General features: G+C 42.9%; 3 long non-coding RNA genes across 3 annotated transcripts; all 3 read right to left on the bottom strand.

Annotated features, from left to right (window-relative positions):
- Positions 1 to 4,260: 4,260 nt before the first annotated feature.
- LOC135561204 (uncharacterized) lies at positions 4,261 to 5,047 on the bottom strand. The gene is made up of 3 exons (XR_010459296.1): positions 4,986 to 5,047; positions 4,778 to 4,889; positions 4,261 to 4,683 (listed from the first exon to the last, which is right to left on the bottom strand). It is a non-coding gene; the product is annotated as an uncharacterized LOC135561204 (long non-coding RNA).
- On the bottom strand, positions 5,046 to 6,217 carry LOC135561203 (uncharacterized). Its single transcript, XR_010459295.1, has 4 exons — positions 6,174 to 6,217; positions 5,935 to 6,105; positions 5,168 to 5,856; positions 5,046 to 5,098 (listed from the first exon to the last, which is right to left on the bottom strand). It is a non-coding gene; the product is annotated as an uncharacterized LOC135561203 (long non-coding RNA).
- Positions 6,218 to 6,314: 97 nt separating this feature from the next.
- On the bottom strand, positions 6,315 to 7,389 carry LOC135561202 (uncharacterized). Its single transcript, XR_010459294.1, has 3 exons — positions 6,615 to 7,389; positions 6,463 to 6,524; positions 6,315 to 6,380 (listed from the first exon to the last, which is right to left on the bottom strand). It is a non-coding gene; the product is annotated as an uncharacterized LOC135561202 (long non-coding RNA).
- Between the last annotated feature and the right edge of the window lie 15,958 nt (positions 7,390 to 23,347).

The following is a 23,347-nucleotide window of genomic DNA, read 5'->3' as shown; positions in this document are numbered from 1 at the left end:
AGCCTACCATCAGTAACACACTACGCCGCCAGGGACTCAAATCCTGCAGTGCCAGACGTGTCCCCCTGCTTAAGGCAGTACATGTCCAGGCCCGTCTGAAGTTTGCTAGAGAGCATTTGGATGATCCAGAAGAAGATTGGGAGAATGTCATATGGTCAGATGAAACCAAAATATAACTTTTTGGTAAAAACTCAACTGAGTTGCATCGAGAACACCATACCTACTGTGAAGCATGGGGATGGAAACATCATGCTTTGGGGCTGTTTTTCTGCAAAGGGACCAGGGCGACCGTGTAAAGGAAAGAATGAATGGGGCCATGTATCGTGAGATTTTGAGTGAAAACCTCCTTCCATCAGCAAGGGCATTGAAGATGAAACGTGGCTGGGTCTTTCAGCATGACAATGATCCCAAACACACCGCCCGGGCAACGAAGGAGTGGCTTCGTAAGAAGCATTTCAAGGTCCTTGAGTGGCCTAGCTAGTCTCCAGATCTCAACCCCATAGAAAATCTTTGGAGGGAGTTGAAAGTCCGTGTTGCCCAGCAACAGCCCCTAAACATCACTGCTCTAGAGGAGATCTGCATGGAGCAATGGGCCAAAATACCAGCAACAGTGTGTGAAACCTTGAAGACTGAAGACTTACAGAAAACGTTTGACCTCTGTCATTGCCGACAAAGGGTATATAACAAAGTATTGAGATAAACTTTTGTTATTGACCAAATACTTATTTTCCACCATAATTTGCAAATAAATTCATTAAAAATCCTACAATGTGATTTTCTGGATTTTTTTGTCTGTCATAGTTTAAGTGTACCTATGATGAACATTACAGGCCTCTCTCATTTTTTAAGTGGGAGAACTTGCACAATTGGTGGCTGACTAAATACTTTTTTGCCCAACTGTATCTACCTCAATTACTTTGTACCCCTGCACATCGACTTGGTACCCCGTGTATATAGCCACGCTATCATTGCTCATTGTGAATGTATTTATTCCTTGTGTTACAAATGTTTTTTCAATTATTCTAATAATTTTCTATTGGTTTCTGCATTGTTGGGAAGGGCCTGTAAGTAAGCATTTCACTGTTAGTCTACACCTGTTGTTTACCAAGCATGTGACAATTACAGTTTTTTACAATTACTTTGGCACTATTTTCAGAACCAGAACAAAACTCAAAACGGTCATCACTTGTAACACAGGCTGTCCAATGTTCAAAACATTGCATTGTGCATTCATATCTTTAAAGAAACCTTGCACTTGCAGAATCATGGGTTCAAATAACTAATTTATCATGAAATACCATAGGAACATTCATTTAGATCACCCATACACAAGATACCAATAGTTTCACTGTGTAGTTGTTCGTACAATCATTACATATTGCAGTACAAAATATGTGATACATGTTTCATTATGCTACTACACGTAAATACATCACTGTAAAAGGACTAGTAGAGAGAATACTACAGACACAGTGGAATCATTGAACAAAATATGACATTTATTGATGAAATGCAATAAAATCACAACAGGTTTCTTTTGAATCAAAGCAAAAATAATTAGCTACAAAAAAAGAAAACAACTACAGTAAACGTCAACTGATCCTCACCTGGTTTACTGTAAAAAGCAAAACAAAGGATAGATTACTGTACTTCTATATTTCCATCAAAACTGTTTTGTGGATTTGGCCACAGGTTCTCATCTCATCCACATCACAATGTCACAAAGCCAAATATCTTGGGAAGAATCTTTGGGCGAATCCAGGCATGACACTGGTCTGCCGTGATGTCATTGCATGCCTCATCCATGGCCTGGAGAAGGGCGGCTTGTTCATATTACCTTCCACCTCCATGTGGAGAAAAATTCCTCAATCAGGTTAAGGAAAGGAGAGTATGGGGGTAAGTACAGGGTGGTAAATTGTGGATGGGCCTGAAACCAGGCTTGCACCATTTGAGCATGGTGGAACCTGACATTATCCCACACAATGACATAGGTCATGCCATCAGCTCTACAGACCTGATTTAGCTCATCAAGGAAGGTTACATTCGAACAGCGAATCATGTGGCTGCCTGCAACTCAATATGTAGAGTATATAGAGTAGAGAGCTTTAGATGTTGTTCGACCAAACATTAGAACAGGCAAGATGAGTAATCTAAGCAACTTTGACCGTGGTATGATTGTTGATGAACACATGGTGATTCCAGCATCTCAGAAACAGCTGCCTTCCTGGGATTTTTACGCACTACAGACTCTAGAGTTTACAGAGAATGGTGCAATAAACAAAACACATTCAGTGAGCGGCAGTTCTGTGGGCAAAACACCTTGTTAATGATAGAGGTCAGAGGAGAATGTCCAGACTCATTCAAGCTAACAAAGGCCACAAATGCTCAAATAACAGCTGTTTAAAACAGTGGTGTGCAGAAGGGCATCTCTTAACGTACAACACTGTGAATAATTCAGGCTGTTGTGGAGGCAAAAGGGGGTCCTACCCAGTACTAGATAGGTGTACCTAATGAAGTGGCCGGTGAGCGTACAGTAATGTCAAATCAGAAAACATGGTCTGCAAAAGTGGTACATGGGACCATAGAAGCAGTGCCCGATAAAGAATGATGATGAAATATTACATCCATAGATAATGTAGTCCAATTGGTTCATGTTCCACGGTAATTGGTGTCAATGGATCTCGTTATCCTTGTCACGAATCCCGCTTCCTGAGTCTGTGTTTGCCTGTGTTTCTGTCCTGGAGTGTGTTTCCGGTGTCCTGGAACGCACCCTGTCTGGTTGCCGGGCGAATTAGCTTGTTGGGAGATCGATGTTCACCCGCACCTGTATCCCATCAGTAATCTGCACACCTGTCCTGATCATCACCTCTCCCCTTCAAAAGCTCTGACCTGACATCCATTCCCTGCTGGATCGTTAGCCATAAACAGTATGTTGTGCCATAGTATCAGCCTCAAGTTGGATAGAATTTGTTTTGTTGTTTTTTTACGTATTGCTTGCTTAAACTTGCCTCCGTTTGTTCTGTCTTCAGTTACTCACCCGGATCATTTACCCCATTCCCGCCTGGTCGGAGGAGGATTCCGCTACCCCATTGGATCCACCTATTTACTCCCATCAACTCACCACCGCTGCCCGCTACGCCACCTGGATATATCTACCCATTCACTTGTAAATAAATACTCACCTTCTTCCTACTCTCCTTGTCCTGGGGCCTGTTGCACAAAACTAGGATAAGGGATTAAGCCAGGATATCTTGGTGATCCTGGCTCAATTGATCCATAATCCGGTTGCACTAAAGATGGATAGGGGGCAGGAGGATATGTTATGGTATAAATTACCATGGAGATTTATTCTGTGGAGCTAGCCTGCTCCAGACCAGGCTAAATTCCAGGATCTATTTAATCTCATCCCTAATGTCAGTCAGCAGTCACCACAAATGGAAACCAATAGTTATTTCACTGCTCACTATACATTGTTATCACATATAACTAGACCCACTGTTATTATTTAAACGTTTGTGATCATTCATTTCAATGATTTTGGATAAAAAATGATTTTTAGATGATGTTGCTATCATTAGATAATTTACAGTTTCCCATAGACTATAAGGCTATATATAAAATGATAGAATATTAGGGCCACAGAGGGGAAAAAAAACACAAGTCATAATATTGTAACCAGTTGTTTTAAAGGACAGTTGTTAAAATGACAGATGTGGGGCATTTCGTGAAATTGTACTTCAGTATGGTTTCATAAACAAAGACATGCTGATGTGCCAGAATATTAAGTATCAAAACTGTAAAAACAATATGTAGCTTTTCTGCAGAAAGAACCAGCCTCATAAATGTATGACTTTATCCTTTTTCTTCAGTGTGGCCCTAGTACTCTGTCATATAAACAAATACACATTCCATATGAATATAAAAACACAATGTGTAACATTATGTTCCTTTATTGAATAAGGACAAAACAAAGCAGGTAAACCATCAGCTCCTTTCGAAACTGAAGTCACAGTGACTCTACAAGATGGAAAGCACAGAATCCAAGCATATTATACAAAATGATACATACACATTCAAAGGTCTGTATATAACACACCCTGCATGTCTGCACACTAAAATAAATGCAGGACAAATCCATACACATCAACTGAACAGACAAATGAATGGATGCAGTAGCCTCCCTGCAGCCTTGTATTACACACAGTATACCGCACAAACATTATAAGAGGCTAAATTCGTCAAAAACGAACCCAAAAAACCCAAATTCCTCTGCCACCGCAGGACATATTTAACCAAAATTGAAAGCACACATACTAACTAAAATAATTCAACACATATTGGTCCCTCAGCAGCCGACCACTGTCGTCATCAGGGAAGATTGCCGGATTGTCCCAGTCCATGGCTGGTGGCACTCTGGGGGCCCTATCCTTCCTCAGGCAGGCCACATTGTGGAGGACAGCACAAGCCACAGTAATATCACATGCCCTAACAGGGCTGACCCTTAATTTGTGAAGGCAGTGAAAGCGTGCCTTCAGGAGGCCAAAGGTCATTTCAACTCTGGCCCTGGTCCTGGCATGGGCATGGTTGTAGGCCTGCTGTGCTTCCTGGGGGTCTGTGAAAGGTGTCAGGAGAAAAGGCTGGCAGCCATACCCCTGTCTCCCAGCAACACACCAGAGAATTCACCTGTCAACACAAAATCTCATCATTACTACCTCATAAACACAGTGATATTCTTGACACAGCCATGATGGTTATAAATAGGAGTTGTGTGGCTTACCTTGTGATAGGCACTGATAGATTTCAGAGGCCCGAAAGATTCTGGAGTCATGGACTGAGCCAGGCCATTTTGCCACAACATTGCTGATCACACAGTCAGCATTGCAGACCATCTGAAATCATAAGATGAGGAATATTACACCAATCAATGCACATCACTGGCAATGCAGAGTGTTCGTCAATGGACAATATCAAAAAGTTATGTTCACCTGAACATTAATGCTGTGAAAGGATTTCCTATTCACAAAATCGGCCTCATGGGCACCTGAGGGGCTTTTATCCTTGTGTGTGCAGTCCACTGCACCAATGACATTGGGGAAACCTGTCACACAAAGTAATGAGTATCCTACTATGTGTTAACAGTTGTCCTGTAATTTGTAGATCCTCTTACCTGCAATCCTATAGAACTCCTCTTTGATGTCACAGAGTCTTCTGTGGCCAGGGAAGGAGATGAAGACATCTGCTAATGCTTTGATAGCCAGACACACACTCCTTATTGTGCGGCAAATTGTGGCCTTGTTCAGCTGTTCTGCATCCCCCACTGAGTACAGGAAGGCTCCACTAGCAAAAAAGCGCAAGGCCACACAAACCATTTGCTCCACACTCAGTGCATGGCTCCGTGCAGTGCGGTGCTTAATCCTGGGACCCAGTAGTCTGCATAGATACCTGATGCCATCTGCAGAAAACCTGTATCTTTCATATAGATGGTCATCAGGGAAGGCCAGTGGGTCCAACCGGTCCCTGAAGACCCTTTCTCGCCTGAAGGCTCTCCTCAGCACAAGTGCTTCTTCATCCACCACATCTCGCACGAATGGGCATGCCATTGTCAGAGCAGAAAGGAACACACAATTTTGGGCCTTCATATAGGCTAGTGGCCACACCTGGTGCTGGGGGTGGGCAAAAGAGGGCGATGCCTTATAACGATGACTTGGTTGTACTGATTGCTGGGAAAATAAAAAAAAAACCTTAGAAAGATGCCACCGTCCTGTGTGCTCACAATAAGAGCTCATATGTCATGGCTCACTTGACTTTACGAGAATATACCTAATTTTTATTTTGAGCTGTGTCATCTTCTTGGAGCTGGGGGAGGAAAGAAAATAATGATTAATACATTTGTGTTACAGTTAGCATACAGTGTACATTGAAGGCATATCTCACCTCCCTCTCAAGTTTTTTTATTTCAAGGTCCAGTTTCCTAATTGTCCTCTTTTTATTTCGGACTCCAGTGCAAGATTTTCCATCTTTTTCTTCTTGTACTGAATGTCTGTCTGCCAGTTCTATTTGGCGCCGGAGGTGGTTGCCATACAACTTTCTGATAGCTTGTGAGCTCTGTGAACACAATACAATTAGCGCAGCTGGAATTTGGCAGGATGTGGTGTCCTTTTATTAATACGCACTATGTTGCCAGGCTGGTTTTCCCACTGTATAGCATCTGGGTCCTGTAAAAGAAATTAGATTTTTGATGAGGACTCCTCACCATTGTAGAGTAAATAGTACTTTCACAGTCTTAACATGATACCTCATGCCTTCTGGAATCCAGAGATGGTCTCCTCCTCATCATCGTCTCCATCATGTGCTGTTGCTGCTGCACTGGGGCCTTCACCCTATCACATTTAATCGGATTCATATTGAAGCTAGTAGACAAGACATGCCAGGCCTACAGTATGCCTTTGATGGAGTACTCACTGGATCAGCATCGTCTGGTGCTTGTGCTGGTGGCTCTAACAGGAACACAGTGCTGCCAGGCACTGCAAGGCAATAGGTAAACCAAAGTCAGACAGTCCAAATTGATTCAATATGAATGTGGTTGTATCCCATGTAGAGATGGAAGGACATACCTTGAATGAAGCGGGTGGCATCTTGGGAGGAACCTATGCTCGTCTCTTTCCCCCAGGGATCCCCTCTAAGACGGGCCTGCCTTTATTTAGCTCCAAGGCCATGTCCTCTGCTGGGGTAAGGTCAGCCTTTGGTGACCCACCACCCGTGCCTTGTCTGTGGGTATTCTTTTCACTGCTAAAACAGTACAGACAATGTGTGAGCAGGCACCTTCTGGGTACAATATATGCTTGTGCTTTGTTAAATATTAGTCAGGGACCATACCATTCTGCAGAATGTTCTTGTATTTGATTTTGACCTGCTGCCATGTCCGTTTTGGCCCGTTCATGTTTAATCTACACACACACACACATTTAATGGAGTCACACTGCAAAAAATTACTTGGTATTTTTGTCTTGTTTTCAGTAAAAATATCAAAAAATTTATCATAGCTTTATACAGTGTGATGGAGTTACTTTACACAATTTCACTCATATCTGCAGTGCATTTCAATTAAAAATTTAACCGTTTCATAATTACAGTACAACTGCATTTTTGGAGATGTGAATTAAATATTTGAATTGTAATTGTGATGTTTCAGCGGAGCGGTGAGTGTGTAATTGTGCACTACTTACGCATTCAGGCGGTCTGCAATACTTTGCCACGCTTTTTCTCTTTGCTTTATCACTGTGGCGGTGTTGCCTTTCTTCTTAATTATATCTTTTACCTCCTCGTATGCCTCCATGAGGATTTGTGCTTCCAACGGGGAAAAGTACGCGGCTCTAGTTGCCATGGTTAATCTGTGATCTGTGGCAGGGTCTATTTGAGTGAGCCGTGAGCGCGCACCTATCCAGGATTGGTTTCACCTGGCTTAATGAATCCGTGTCTGCTCATCCTGGCTTGGTCTTTGTGCAACCAATTAAAAGCCTGGACGCACATGTTTTGGCTTCATTGAGCTCAGCTGAGTCATTTATCCCGGATGTCTTAATTCTACTTTTGTGCAACAGGCCCCTGGTCTGCTTCTGGGTTCGATTTTGAAAGAACGTGACAATCCTGAAACTTTCATGATCTAAACATGGAATATTGTTTGTCAGTTTCCATAAAACTATGCATTAAGAGTTATCACTTATCATTTTGAGCAGTTGTATCAATTGATAGATCATTGTAATGAAATGAATAGACAGTCATTTCAGATGTAATGTGTTAATTGCATTTTGAAATGGTAATACTTTGATGTTATGTTGTGTCATTTTGAACATGTGATTTTAGTTCAATGAACAAATTATCTTAGCTTTATGTGTACTGTATCCAAGCAATTGGAGAGAAAAAAATAGTTTTGAAAAATTAGCATTTTGATCATTGGTTGTGAGTTTTGTCTAGAGTTTTGAAAAATGCCATCAAGGTTTTGAAATTAGTGTCAGTGATTGTAAAAAAAAACTGTAAAATTGTATTTGAATCTCTTCTCATATGAAAATTGCCCATTGGAACAATCATGTTCTAATAAAGTCTTATGCTGAGACAGTATAAAATGTCTTGTAACTTCCTTGTGTTTTTTGTTTGGACTGTGAGGGGCATGAGGCTGTCCGGTCCCGCTGGCATGGCTATTAGTCCTCATTAAAGGCAGCAGATGCTCACAGTCTGGACCTTCACACATCAATGTAGCGTTCCCTCCATCTGGATGGCCCACTTCTACCTGTACAGACAAACACTCACTCACCTTCACAGCTACGTAGAAAAACAAGGGCATTTTTCACAGTGGCGACTTATCAAATTGTTCAAAGTGGTAACTTATCACAGAAGTGGTCATAAATGGTCAGTGCCATCTTCTGGCACACCGGTGCAGTCACATCCTACCGCTGCACCCAAATGTTTTTTTTTTTTACCTACAAATGGCAAAATCAGCAGATTTAATCAGATAAAATGACTGTAGGTAGGCATCAATTCTGTTTTCCATCATATATAGTGTGTCTGTACAAACAGTGCAGGTGGCTCAGGTATTTGTGATGAGGTGAACACAATTAAAATTGGCCATGCTGGGAGAAATGTGCATTGTGTGATGCAAGGACAGGAGGGAGCATTTGTCCCCTCAGGGTTCTCATCCGTTACTGCTATCACTACTCTGTAAGCGGTTCACACACACAACTGCACGAAGAAAGATACACCTCTTCCACTGATTAGCTCTCCCTTTTTATGCATTGGATCCTATCAGATCCCTGTAACACAAAGACACGCAACAATTAGGGGAATTTGTATGTAGTGGGGTGGCAGGGTAGCCTAGTGGTTAGGGCGTTGGACTAGTAACCGAAAGGTTGCAAGTTCGAATCCCCGAGCTGACAAGGTACAAATCTGTCGTTCTGCCCCTGAGCAGGCAGTTAACCCACTGTTCCCAAATGTACCTTTTATTATCAAAAGACACACAATGATGGTACAGTCTGACTGTCTTGCTATGTGAGCCCAACATGGACGTGTGTCATCCCCTCAACTCTCCTATTGTTACATCTTTGGCACAGTGACATATCGCTATTCATGGGAAGGGTTGGTCATTCTTTATTGCATACAGTAGACGGGAACATTGGAGACAAGCAAAACAGATGAATACAATAAAATTTCATTTTTACAGGGTGTCATGAATTCCCCAATATCAGGGGGGCCAATTTATGTCAACATGTTTGTTTTCATATTGTATTTGATCCAGAATTATAAGCAAGGAGCAATACCTCAGTGTCTCATGCACCCATCGCTCATTGAATATGTCAGTGTGATTAGTCATACAGTAGGTCAAAAGGTCAGGATGGAGACAGTTCCGGGACTCCAAGTAACCCCCGAGAGTGGCCAGGTCCACAACGGGGAAGAATGCTCCGATACGTTTCACTGCCAGGAGGGCTGAACTTGTGCTCTCCCCGGACCCACCTGGGGAAGCAGGGAGACGGATAAAAGAAGGGACCGGAATGGTTCGTGTAACTGGTAGAGAGAATACAAGGACACGTTTTATATCTTGAGGAAACATTCCACTAGAGGGGGCTAGAGGACAAGGCATTTGAGTTTCTGCAAAGAATTTGAGGCTTGCAATTATTACAGTTTTTTCTGATTGCTTAAGCACTATCTTTGAAACTATAGGCTATTTTTTGCAAAACTCTACACACTAACCACAAAACCTTACACCAAAACAGCAAACCATTATACAGCTCTTGCAAAAGCAAACAATTCTTGAAAAACTCTTCAAACTCTTTTTCTAAAAAAATTGTTTTTGCATCAATACAGTACACACAAACCATCATTTGAATAAGAACACGAAGCACCAACTACCCACTGATAGTATAAATGAAAAACACTTGTGGCTTTTTCTTTTTCTGTGTGCAGGGCATAGCAGTTTGCAGTAAAGTGTTGTCATACATGTAGTAAACACACATTTTTTTATTTTTTTATTTTTTTATTTCACCTTTATTTAACCAGGTATGCTAGTTGAGAACAAGTTCTCATTTGCAACTGCGACCTGGCCAAGATAAAGCATAGCAGTGTGAACAGACAACACAGAGTTACACATGGAGTAAACAATTAACAAGTCAATAACACAGTAGAAAAAAATGGGCAGTCTATATACAATGTGTGCAAAAGGCATGAGGAGGTAGGCAAATAATACAATTTTGCAGATTAACACTGGAGTGATAAATGATCAGATGGTCATGTACAGGTAGAGATATTGGTGTGCAAAAGAGCAGAAAAGTAAATAAATAAAAAACAGTATAAAAACAGTATGGGAATGAGGTAGGTGAAAATGGGTGGGCTATTTACCAATAGACTATGTACAGCTGCAGCGATCGGTTAGCTGCTCGGATAGCTGATGTTTGAAGTTGGTGAGGGAGATAAAAGTCTCCAACTTCAGCGATTTTTGCAGTTCGTTCCAGTCACAGGCAGCAGAGTACTGGAACGAAAGGCGGCCAAATGAGGTGTTGGCTTTAGGGATGATCAGTGAGATACACCTGCTGGAGCGCGTGCTACGGATGGGTGTTGCCATCGTGACCAGTGAACTGAGATAAGGCGGAGCTTTACCTAGCATGGACTTGTAGATGACCTGGAGCCAGTGGGTCTGGCGACGAATATGTAGCGAGGGCCAGCCGACTAGAGCATACAAGTCGCAGTGGTGGGTGGTATAAGGTGCTTTGGTGACAAAACGGATGGCACTGTGATAGACATACAGGTATCCAAATGTGTAAAGTATGGATGTGTATTCCGAACATAACACAATATCAATACAAATAAGGGGAAAAAGTTTTTTTAAATCTCAAAATGTTCTAATACTCCTCAAACAACAAAAGCGCAGTAAGAGAAAACAAAAACATTTTTGCTAGAAAAAAAATACAGAAAAATATTCAGCTACGCCTCGCCTTCTTTGTGGGTCTGGCCATAAGACTTCACCGACATCACATGCGATGTTGTCTTGAGCTAGGGAAGTATCGCCTGGAGTGCCGTATCCAGGCCTGGCATGACCCCTGATCCATGTCTCCACGAGTCTCCTCCATTGCCTGTAGATGGGGTAAGGGGTATGCGTTGGTGGGGCTGGCGATCACACACCTTCCAACGCCATGCAGAGAAGAATTCTTCAATAGGATTCAAGAACGGAGAGTATGGGGGAGATTGAGTGAGATGAAAGTGGGTGACCTGTGAACCAATTGCGGACCACAGCAGCCCGGTGAAAACTAACATTGTCCCAAATGATAACGTACCTGGGCTGCTCTGGCCCCTGGTCATCAGGAATTAGTCTGTTGTGGAGGGTGTCCAGAAATGTGATAATGTGTGCAGTGTTGTATGGGCCTAGGATTGCGTGATGGTGAAGGACGCCGTTTTGACTAATAGCCGCACACATTGTAAAAAGCCGCACACATTGCAAAAAGTGTGTCATAAAATGACAAAACTGAGCGTGAAGCAGAGCACGTGCATTCAGTCTGGCACACTTGGTAAATGCATTGGCTGCAAGTGTTAATGGTTTCAGAGATAGTGCTTCAAGAATCACTGTTAGTGTTTAAGCATTCAGAAAAGGTCTGTATAACAGTCGCACACACTTGTACACGCACACACACAGCTGAGATCAGTTAGGCCTTCAACGCAGCTGTCGCCTAACGGCAACAGCTGGCCATTTTTAAATGAAATGTGCATACTACAGAAACACGCGTCGTATCAAACTGCTTTTCACCCTCTTCTCTTTATCATGGACAACTCTGTTGTGGATAACGGCAGAGGTTCTCCCCTCCACTGCCCAGTGTTAGTGTAACTGGGACTGTCTCTGCCCTGGAAGGGATTGTGTTCCCATTGACCCTGCACATAGGTCTGGTTGAGAGAGAGAGGGGGGGGGGGGGAGAGAACAGAGGGATAGATAGAGAAAGAGGGAGGAAAATTAAGACAAGGGGTGGAAAAGGTGAGTGGAAGATCAACTGTCACTTCAAACAAATACCTTTTAATCCAAAGCAGTCTACTCCACCAAACTATTATGTGAATATTGAGCCAATGTGTGACATCAACCTTCCCCCCTCTTGCCAAAATGTCTGACTGGGATTATCTTGGTTCTAGGATTGGAGGTAGACCAGCAGGAAACCCTATGCCTTGAGAAGGGAACATTAAAAACAGGGTGCCACACAATCAAGTCTCCGGGAAGATCTTCACCTGAGATAGCTGCGTGTAGAAAGCAGGTTTAACAGCGGAAGTTGAGAATCGTGTGGGCTGCTAGCCCTGACAGAGGAAATAAATCAGGGCAGGTAGGTCTGGGTCCATGTTACGTGCTGTAGTTGACAAACTCAGTGCTAGAACAATGACATCATACTGTGTCTGAATTCTGCCATGGTTATGGACATTGTCCATTGTGATAATTGTATGTGGGGTGGTGGAATTTTGGACAGGGATGGGGAAACAAATCCAAGGCATGCACAAAACCAACTAACAGTAAATAAAATACACAAAATTCCTGATTCTTGCATGTCAAGTTAGAGCTGTGTAGTCCAAAGGTCTGCCAAGTGCCAGACTGACTGCACCTGGAGGGTGGCGAGCCACATGCGCCAGTGGGGCCCATAGGGGAAAGATAAAGCAGGGCCGTCAGATCAGGTCCCCTGGCTTCCACAGGAACTGGTAGTCCTCCCACACAGCCTCTGGGTCCTTCTGGTCCGTGCTCAAAGTACCTTGCAGAATCACCTCAGTCCGCTCCTTAGTGATACTGCATACAGAGGGAGGGAGACAAAAAAGAGGGTCAAAGAGAGTGAAAGTTGCAGAGAACAATTCTAGAACAGAATTTGGGATATAGGGTTACCTAGAGGAGAAATGGAGAGTGTTGAGAGAAAGGAAGAGGAGGATGAAGTAGGTTGTTGACGATGCGGAGTGGGCTGAAGGATGTGTTCATCACCTGTATGGAGCTCAGCAAGTTCAGTACCACAGGAATGGTACAGCCAATCAGAACGCCCAGAGCCACATTCACCACCCGACGAATGAGCATACCTAAAAGGACATTGGGGTTACATATATAAGGAAATTATTTTTGACGATATATCGTATGGTATCGTTTTGTCAATATCGCAATATTTTTTGCGCTAGTTGGCCATACCTGCAGAAAAACTCCAGTGTTTTCCCTTAATAGCTTGTTCTTCTTAATAGCTCCATCTTTTATATATGTTTTACAACTATTTTATTTCCATGGCTCATCAAAACTAGTTGTTTTCTCATGGCTCTCTCTTGTCCCTCTGCAGAAGACATATGGTGAGCAATATACACAAAATCACAGTATCGAATAGAAATACATATACAATTGTAAGAATCGCAATGAATATTGTATCGGCACCTAAGTACCGTGATATCGTATCATGAGATCCCTGGCAATTCCCAGTAGGAGCAGTAGAGATACTCTTAATGATCGGCTATGAAAAGCCAACTGACATTTACTCCTGAGGTGCTGACTTGTTGCACCCTCGACAACTACTGTGATTATTATTATTTGACCATGCTGGTCATTTATGAACATTTGAACATCTTGGCCCTGTTCTGTTATAATCTCCACCCGGCACAGCCAGAACTGGCCACCCCTCATAGCCTGGTTCCTCTCTAGCTTTCTTCCTAGGTTTTGGCCTATCTAGGGAGTTTTTGCTAGCCACCATGCTTCTACACCTGCATTGCTTGCTGTTTGGGGTTTTAGGCTGGGTTTCTGTACAGCACTTTGAGATATCAACTGATGTAAGGGCTATACAAATACAGTTGATGAATGATGATGAATTAAGGTCACAGTTATGAAAACTTATGACACTAAAGAGGCGTGAACGTGCCTTAGGCATGCTGCAAGGAAGCATGAGGACTGCAGATGTGGCCAGGGCAATAAATTGCGATGTCCGTACTGTGAGACGCCTAAGACAGGGCTACAGGACGGACAGCTGATCGTGCTCACAGTATCAGACCACGTGTAACAACACCTGCACAGGATCGGTACATTCAAACATCACACCTGAGGAACAGGTACAGGATAGCAGCAACAACAACTGCCCAAGTTACACCAGGAACGCACAATCCCTTCATCAGTGCTCAGATTGTCCGCAATCGGCTGACAGAGGCTGGACTGAGAGCTTGTTGGTAAGGTAGGTCCTCACCAGACATCAACGGCAACAACGTTGCCTATGGGCACAAACCACCATCGCGGGACAAGACAGGACTGGCAAAAAGTGCTCTTCGAGTTGCAGTTTTGTCTCACCAAGGGTGATGGTCGGATTCGTGTTTATTGTCTAAGGAATGAGCGTTACACAGTGGACTGTACTCTGGAGCGGGATCGATTTGGAGGTGCAAGGGGCGGCAGCGTAGCCTAGTGGTTAGAGTGTTGGACTAGTAACCGGAAGGTTGCGAGTTCAAACCCCCGAGCTGACAAGGTACAAATCTGTCGTTCTGCCCCTGAACAGGCAGTTAACCCACTGTTCCCAGGCCGTCATTGAAAATAAGAATGTGTTCTTAACTGACTTGCCTGGTTAAATAAAGGTAAAAAAAAAAAAAAAAAAAAAAATGGTCTGGGGCGGTGTGTCAAGCTCATCAGACTGAGCTTGTTGTCATTGCAGGCAATCTCATCGCTGTGCGTTACAGGGAAGACATCCTCCTCTCTCATGTGGTACCCTTCCTGCAGGCTCATTCTGACATGACCCTCCAGCATGACAATGCCACCAGCCATACTGCTCATTCTGTGCGGGATTTCCTGCAAGACAGGAATGTCATTGCTCTGCCATGGCCAGCGAAGAGTCCGGATCTCAATCCCATTGAGCACGTCTGGGAACTGTTGGATCGGAGGGTGAGGGCTAGGGCCATTCACCCCAGAAATGTTTGGGATATTGCAGGTTCCTTGGTGGAAGAGTGGGGTAACATCTCACAACAAGAACTGGCACATCTGGTGCAGCCCATGAGGAGGAAATGCACTGCAGTACTTAATGCAGTTGGTGACTTTGTTCAGGGACACATTATTCCATGTCTGTGGAACTTGTTCAGTTTATGTCTCAGTTGTTGAATCTTGTTATGTTCATACAAATATATACAAATGTTACTTTGCTGAAAATTAACGCAGATGACAGTGAGAGGACGTTTCTGTTTCTGCTGAGTTTATATATATATATGTGTGTGTGTGTGTGTGTCTGTGTGTGTGTGTGTGTGTGTGTGCGTATCTAGGAACACAAGATCCCTTTGACAGTAGCCAGAGAGAGGGGCTTAGCCTATGTGGTCATGGGGCATTTAGTCACAGACAACTGGAGGAGTAGACAGCTCAAATCCCCACTACCTGTCTCGGATTGAGATGGCAACCCGTCAACCCATCCATGTTAAAACCATGCATCAGAACCATACCCGTTGTTTCACTTAAAGAATTAACTTTTATGCCTAAAAATGAATAAAAAACAGCCCTAGTGGAGGTAGTACAGAATGTTGGGCCCACTTAAATGACATATTACCCAACATAGAACTAAAGCCATTTGAGTCTTGGGAGACCAATTAGCTGGAGCCTATTCCTGTTTTTATACACAACATGGGCATTCACTGCACTTCGACGTAAAAAAAAAAAATATATATATACAGGTAACTGCCAAAATAAAGTAAACACTTCAGTAAATTAGGGATACAAAGTATTGCAATCAGCCATCAGCCATTGAGGAAATGCTTGCTTTGAAATCAATGACAGCTGCTATACTGCTCGTGTTGTGCTCGTGTTGCATCACGTCCAATGGCAACGTCCAAGCTCAAGAATTGCAGAGGTTCAATTCTCGATGGCTGACGCACACGTTCATTCTATCTTGTGAATTGAATTAAAGTCGATTTTGGTTGCATATGGCCTCAACTATACACCACTGGTTATTGTTTTAAGATGCATGAAGTCAAAAAGCTACTAGCTAGCCGAAACTCTAGGTAGCTGGCTTTGACTATCTTCACAAAGTAAACAAAAGCAACTTGTGTCATTTGAGGATCATTTAGTACAGCCGCTAGCAACAATTGAATGAGTACTTGTGAAAAACTGGACCAACGCTATTGTACTTATGCATAATCGATGAATATGGACCAGTACATTTGGAGAAAATAGAATAAAGATGCTCCTCCCCTGTGCTGCTCTCCACTCTCAAAACAAGCTCTGTGTAGCAGGTAGAACGTCACATTGACACGACGCTGATGGCAAAGCTACTCAACGTTATGGTGGAGCTGAAGTGTTAGGGTCATGTATAAATGTGGATGAATGATGTCCCATCCCTCCAATAGAGATCCAGACACTTGTAGAATGTACAGCATGCCATTGAAGCTGGTTCGGTGGCTCGTGGTGGCCCAATGCCATTTTAAGACACTTTCTGTTGGTGTTTCCTTTATTTTGGCAGTTACCTGTACATGTACATTCATCACTGTCTTCCACGCCATCTCAAGCTGTCTCTCTCTTGCTCTTTCATTCCATTCCCTCCTCCCTCTCCTCAGCTGTCCCAGCACTAAACCATACTCCTCCCATCATGTCCAAATCGTTAACTTCTTCCTTTATGTTTCTGGGCCAACTGTCAGGCACATTGGTAATGTCTGGTGCTGAGTGTCTACCATCTGTCAAGGCCCAATAGCCTGCTAGCCTGCTCCAGATGTGCATACAGCCAGGTGTGGGTGTTGGAGATGGGGAGTGGAGTGGAGAGGCTCGGGAGTGGAGCGGGTGGAGAGGTGTAGGGTGCCCATGTGGACCCACTCAAACACACAGCTTAGCCAGGCGTGTGGGGAGGGGGAGTCCATACACACACAAACATGCACGCACGCAGACACACACAGCACGGCTGGTAGAGACATCAGTCAGGCCAACTCAGTGGAGCCAGGTGGAAGGCCGGTCTAATACCTCCTCTCCCTCTCTCTGACTGTCATCATTAGTCCCAATCATAAAACACCCAGACAGTGTTACAGCAGCCCTGCTATTCTTATAGGATGAAAATAAATACCCAGAATTCCAGGATAATCCCCACAATACCTTAACCCTGTCCATATCGATTTCTTTCTTTGCAAAGATGTGTCTGGGCTGAGACAGAGGTATGGGTTGTGAGGGAATTAGATAAATAGAAGATATTATTATATTTCTACGGTGTGGGCTCTACCACTGATGGGTAAGAGGTTAGGCTCATTTAGGAGATTTCATGGCTGTTGAGGGGGTACCTCTGGTGGGTTTGGGGGTCTGTCCTGCAGCCTCCTCAGCCTGGAGGTCCGGTACGGCTTGCTTGGCCCCTCGAACAGGAACCCCAGAGATCCATCGTCAAAACAGACTGGGAACTATGGTCAGCCAGTTGAGAAAGCTTAGGATCCCACTCACTATCAGAGTCACCTAGGGGAGAGGGTAGATGAGGTGAGACAGAGGGTCAAGGAGGAGACACAGAGGGTCGATGGGGAGAAAGGACACGCGGGAGTGATAAGATTCCTCCAAAAAGGTACTGGCAGAAAAATAGCATGATGATTGATGAGGACTATCTGCTTTGTAATACATTAGGCCATTGCAGCAGGGAAAGTCCTGATTTCCTGTATTTAACTGATGACTGATTTATTACAGTTTTTTCCAACTGCTTACACACGTTTTTCAAAACTGTCTCCTTTTTGCAAAACGCCTCACATCTCCTTCAAAATGTAACACTGCGTTCAAAATGCCATAAACATATGTCAGAATGAAGCATTTGCATCAAATGGTAAACACTGCTTTCATAATAGTACATTTTTGGATATACTATGTAAACACTGTTGTTCTAAATCTAAAGCTCTTTGGTCTTTATCAACATTTCAATACATTGTTCTACAGTGAAAGTAATCTGCTGAGAGGGGTAACAAGTACACTGTAAACACCAATGCAATGTAGAAACAGAACATATTTATTAGGCCAAACATTACTGTTGTATACAGTAGCATACAACAAAACCATAAACATATGTAAACCAAAAGTATATTCTTTAGAATACAGTAAAGAACACAATTGTGTGTGTGGGGTCCTGGGGGGGCAGTCCAGGAATTGGTAGGGGGGGTAGGGGGGCAGTCACCAGTGCTAAGCTACGCTTCATCTCTTCTTCAGCCTGGGTCTGGCCACAATACTTCGTCCACATCAAAAGATATGTTTTCTCTTGCCAAACATCGAGGGAAGTATCTCCTAGCATGGCGTATCCAACCTTGGACAGAGGCAACCTCTATGTCCCCACATGCGTCCACCATTGCCTGGAGAAGCGGCTGTACATTACTGTGATGCTAAAATAGTCATTAGATAGTTGCATACCTGTTCTCATTTCTGAAGGTTTGAATTATGGACGCCACTGTAAATCGACTCAAGTTGGGCTGGACTCTCAGTCCAGCCTCTCTCATGGTCAAACCGTGGTTGATCACATGATCAACAAGTGTTGCCCTAATCTCATCAGAGATGGCTATTCTTCCTTCTCTTCTTTGCCCTTGTCCTCTTCTTCCTCTTCCTCTCCCTCCTACTCCTCTTGCTCTCTGTCCATTGTTGGCATCCATTGTTCAAAACAGGTCATCTGACCTTTGACCTATTTATAGGCCTATACTACAGTAAAGCAGTGATTGGTTAGTGATCAGTTAAGCTATTAGTGTTTGCACCCGTGAGGAGTGTGTGTGTGACCTGGTGAATAAGTGTAGCATTTTGATTGGTTGTGTTTGGAAAAGGAAAGCAAGTCACTTCCTGTTAGATTTATGTGTTTTAGGTAGAGAATTGTGTGTAGTGTTTTGAAAAAAGTGTTTTATGCAATTGACAACTGAGTCAAAGCTTATGGTTTTGGATATTTGGTGTGTAGTTTTGCACTTTGAGTGAGAGGTTTCAAAAATCGTGTGACATAAAAAGATTTTGTGTGTAAGCAGTTGGAAAAAACTGTAAACTGAAGACGACAGTTGCCATAAAACCACTGTAGAGCCCCAATGGATCCACTAGGTGGCAATGTGATGTCAGAGCCACTCGAGGTAGACATTCTTGGGCATAGATCTAGGATAAGTTACCCTTTTAAAATCCTAGTCTCAACCAGTTTTACTGTCAACTGACCTGGAACACTATCTGCAGCGTTCCGTTGACCATACATCGCCCCAGGAAGGTGAAGAGAAGGATGACGAGCTCAACAAAGTGATTGGACAGAACCTCAAAGAGATGGAACCACCATGGAGATTGGTGAATATAGTACGACATGGAGTTTGGCACCGGCTGAGTTTGGAGGGAGCGAGGGAGAAAGAGAATCAGAATGATACCCCCCACACACACACACACACATACATACACCACAGAATGGCACTGTGTGGTTAGACACAGTATTCTCCAGAACATCTCTAGAGATGACAGAGATGGGAGTGGGGAGTCAGTAACATCACTCCTCATTTTGGGGCCTGAAGAGAGGGGCTATGTAACCCACCAAATCCTTCCAGTCTCAACCAAGGAACTGGGATAAACCAAAGATGACCACAGATTGACACCCCCGGGAGTGCACAACCGCAGGGGTCGCAGAGGTTACAACATGAGTACATCCAGCTCAAGGAAAAAGCCATTTGCCTCCATATCGATACTCAAATATGAGCAATTACAGAGGGATAGAAAGAGGCAAACGAAAGAGAGGCTATTACCATAGCATACATATGAGTATTAAGGTGTGTGTTTTGCTGACGAAAGTACAGAACATCACAGATAACAGTGAATTACCTATATATTTGCACGGATTTACCTAGTGTCACATCAATGACTGCATGGTGATGCATGGTGATGGATGGCAGTGAGATCTGAGTCATGTTGTATAACTTATCACTACCAGCTTTTCTACAGGCTACAATGGACTGCCCAAATAGCACCTTGTGACAAACGCAGGTTGACGTTTATTGTCATGAATCTTGCCCTGGAGGTAGAACTGAGTGATTTCCCCTAGATGGGCCAGCTGCAATGTAAAAATTGGCTGCAGTGGTTCCTCCTTTAAAAGTTGCATCATTCTGAGGCACACCTTGCATGCTGCCGCAGCATTCTGTGGCACGCCATTTAATTGTCAGGCATTTTTTCTGTTACTGCAAGTTATTGCTAGTTTGACCACCAGAGGGCTTCTTTGAGAAGCATTTGATAATATTCCGTATTTGCATTACCAGAGAATTTAAAACCTTTTTTGTAATAACATAGTATATGGGATTGATTTTAGGAAATTTGGCTCAATTAATTTGTTTAATATTATGGTGTTTCTATTGAGAGAAAATCTAAAAATGAAACCTTCAGGGTTTCCGTTAGGATGGAATGGAAATTTTGGCGCGGTACAACGTGACGGTCGGGAGTAGGCTACAGGATTGGAGGATTCTAAATTGTTTGCCTTCATTAGACAACTTTGTTCCAATAGTTCTGTAAATAAGTGATATTTATTCCCTTAGGAATTCATTATGGATCCATAACTAAATCAACATCTGCATTTTGAAAGAGTATTTTTTTATCATTATTTTATTAACGAAATGTGTTTATTTGTTTATTAGGCTACTGTGCAGTCTAAAATACATACTGTAGTAAACATGGGAAAGTGCCTGATTCCTTGCATAAGGGAGAGCAGGCCATGTCTGTACTACAGAATGCGGGGCACGCAGGAGACCGGTGTTATTTCATAGTTGTGATGTCTTCACTATTATTCTACAATGTAGAAAATAGTACAAATAATGAAAAAACCTGGAATGAGTAGGTGTCCAAACTTTTGACTGGTACTTGCTTAATAAATGTAATAAATTTAATGTTTTTTCTATTCCAAGAAAAATGAAAAACCCTCTTGGTTTCCATAAGGATGGAATGGAAAATATGGCACTGTACAACGTGACGGTCGGCAGTACCATACTAGGCTATTTCACCCTTTCATGCGTGAGTTCCAAATATCTTTAACGGTCGCCCCAGCGTGAGTTTTTTTATGCACGTGATGTTAGAACATTCTCTCCATTCCAGAATGTGATTGTTACGTAACAGTACATTTAATCCGCACTGCCCTCAAACCAAAGCACGCAGCCTATTTTTTATTTATAGGCTGTTTTCAACTTGTCAATTTTAAATTATTTTCTTACAAGTTTTTCATTTTCTAATAACAGTTTGAATTGAGGTGTGTTCCGCCTCATTCATTCACATAAAAGTAGTCATTTTTACTTTTGCAGACCAATTCATTTTTTTGACATTTATGACCAGGACAAAATTCCCCAAACACTTCTCAATTGTTTGTGCAGTTCAAGTCTGCAGACATTTGCTCATCTGCCGTCCTGCATACACATGTCCATATTTTCCGTCTGTTGCCTGCATCGCAATCAAAGTTGTTTTCGTTACCAATAATAACTTTGGAAATGTGTGCGTTTCTATCAAAGTAAGTGCCTTATTACGTCATAATAGTTTCTGCATGCCGTGTAATGTCGTTTCTACTGTAGCATAATGTTTTCGTGTATATTCCTTATAACCGCGGACACGCGGTGTAACGTTACTCATTTCATAACATTTATGGTGTTATACTCAATGCTTAGGTAGCTAGCTACATTCTTCTATTAGCTCTGGAAAACAATGCTAATTGCGTCAGGGACTAGGTATTAGCATGTGTTGTATTTTGAAGCTACCCAAGTGACTCCCAAGTGGCACAGCGTCTCAGTGCTAGAGGCGTCACTACAGACACCATCTTCAAATCCAGACTGCGTTTCTATCAAATTAAGTGCCTTATTACGTTATAATAGTTTCTGTGTGTCGTGTTTTACCGGTTCTAATGTAGCTCACTGTGTGTATGGAGCATAATATATTTGTGTATATTATAACCGCGGACACGCAAAGTAACGTTACTCATTTCATAACCTTTATGGTGTTATATTCAATCGTGCTTATGTAGCTAGTTACATTATTCTATTAGCTCTGTAAAACAATGCTAAATGCATCAGAAGTATTGACATGTTGTATTTTGAAGCTACCCTGGAAAAATTGAAAAATATATTATACCACTTGGTCGTTTTCTGAGTCCATTCCACAAAGCTGTTCATCATGTCCGCCTTATCCACTGATCACATTTTGAGGTTATAGTCAAGCACGCATTCTGGTTTGATGTTTCTCTGTCTGGTTTGTTTCTCTCTCCCGTCAGGTGGTCCACCCTTCCTGTGGCCCGACATGGTTGCTGTATGGACAGTGGAGAGGACATGGACGTCTCGTTTGTCATGGCACTTTACTGCCAGCTGTTAACATTTCTTATTTTGTATAATGGGTCATTTAGGATGGCAGTAGCGTTGTTGATGAAATGCAGTCATAGCAGCAGAACTAGAAAGCAGTCTTGGGAAAAGAGGGTGGCAAAGAAGGGAGTTACAAACATAGGATCTCTGCTCCAGTAGTCTCTTAGGGAGTTCTTCTTTACTATCCCCATGAGAAGGACTGTCACCAGGAATGTATACATTTCATTAATTGTGGTTGTCGTCATCCCCCCACTCCTGGCTCTCTCTTCTCCTGTAGTGATTGGTCTCTACAATGTCTCCCACCAGCTCCTCTGTCAGAAACAACTTGAAGCACTCTGCCTCAGATGGAAATGGCAAGGGGCGTTGGACTCCAGACTGGGACTCGTCAAAGCAAACAGCAGAGCCAGGAGGGGTGAAATGGCTGGCAGCCTTCCAGGTACCACAGAACTCCTGTACTTCATCCACTGTCGGTCTGCCTCCATCACCACCAGCATCTTCAAAGGGAACTGGGACTTTGTCAGTGGACAAGGGGTCCTCTGTCAATGTCAAAATCTGATTCCTGACTTTCAGACTCAGACTCATTGTCAGAATTTCTTTACATCGCCAGAATTTCCGCATATGTGAGTTGTCTCCTTTTGAAAGACGTTGCTAATGCTACAGCTTAGCTCATTAGCTACATACTGAATGGCACTGAATGGCTCAGAGTGGGAGTGAGAGGTTACGTGATTGATTGCCTGCACGCGCCATTTATATCAATAAATCAGTATCAGAATTTTTTGGGTGTGGTATGATTGATATATTTACTATTTTATTCACGTGTGATTGTACGCTTCAGGGACCACTGTAGAACGATCACACCCGTGTGATGATACGTGTGAAAGGGTTAACTAAATATTCCCCGCAGGTTACGAGGAAGGAGTAGGCTGTCCTTGTAAATAAGAATTTGTTCTTAACTGACTTGCCTAGTTAAATAATGGTTTCACTAAGAGCATAACATTTCTGCACCCTAATTTTCTCATTATTGTCTAACCAATACCCAAACTGAGATTAAGTGAAAATAAAAATATAATTGATCCCCCATGCT

Source organism: Oncorhynchus nerka, linkage group LG16 (assembly GCF_034236695.1).
Source record: "Oncorhynchus nerka isolate Pitt River linkage group LG16, Oner_Uvic_2.0, whole genome shotgun sequence".
NCBI classification, from domain to species: domain Eukaryota; kingdom Metazoa; phylum Chordata; class Actinopteri; order Salmoniformes; family Salmonidae; genus Oncorhynchus; species Oncorhynchus nerka.
This window is presented reverse-complemented; position numbering and strand designations above follow the sequence as displayed.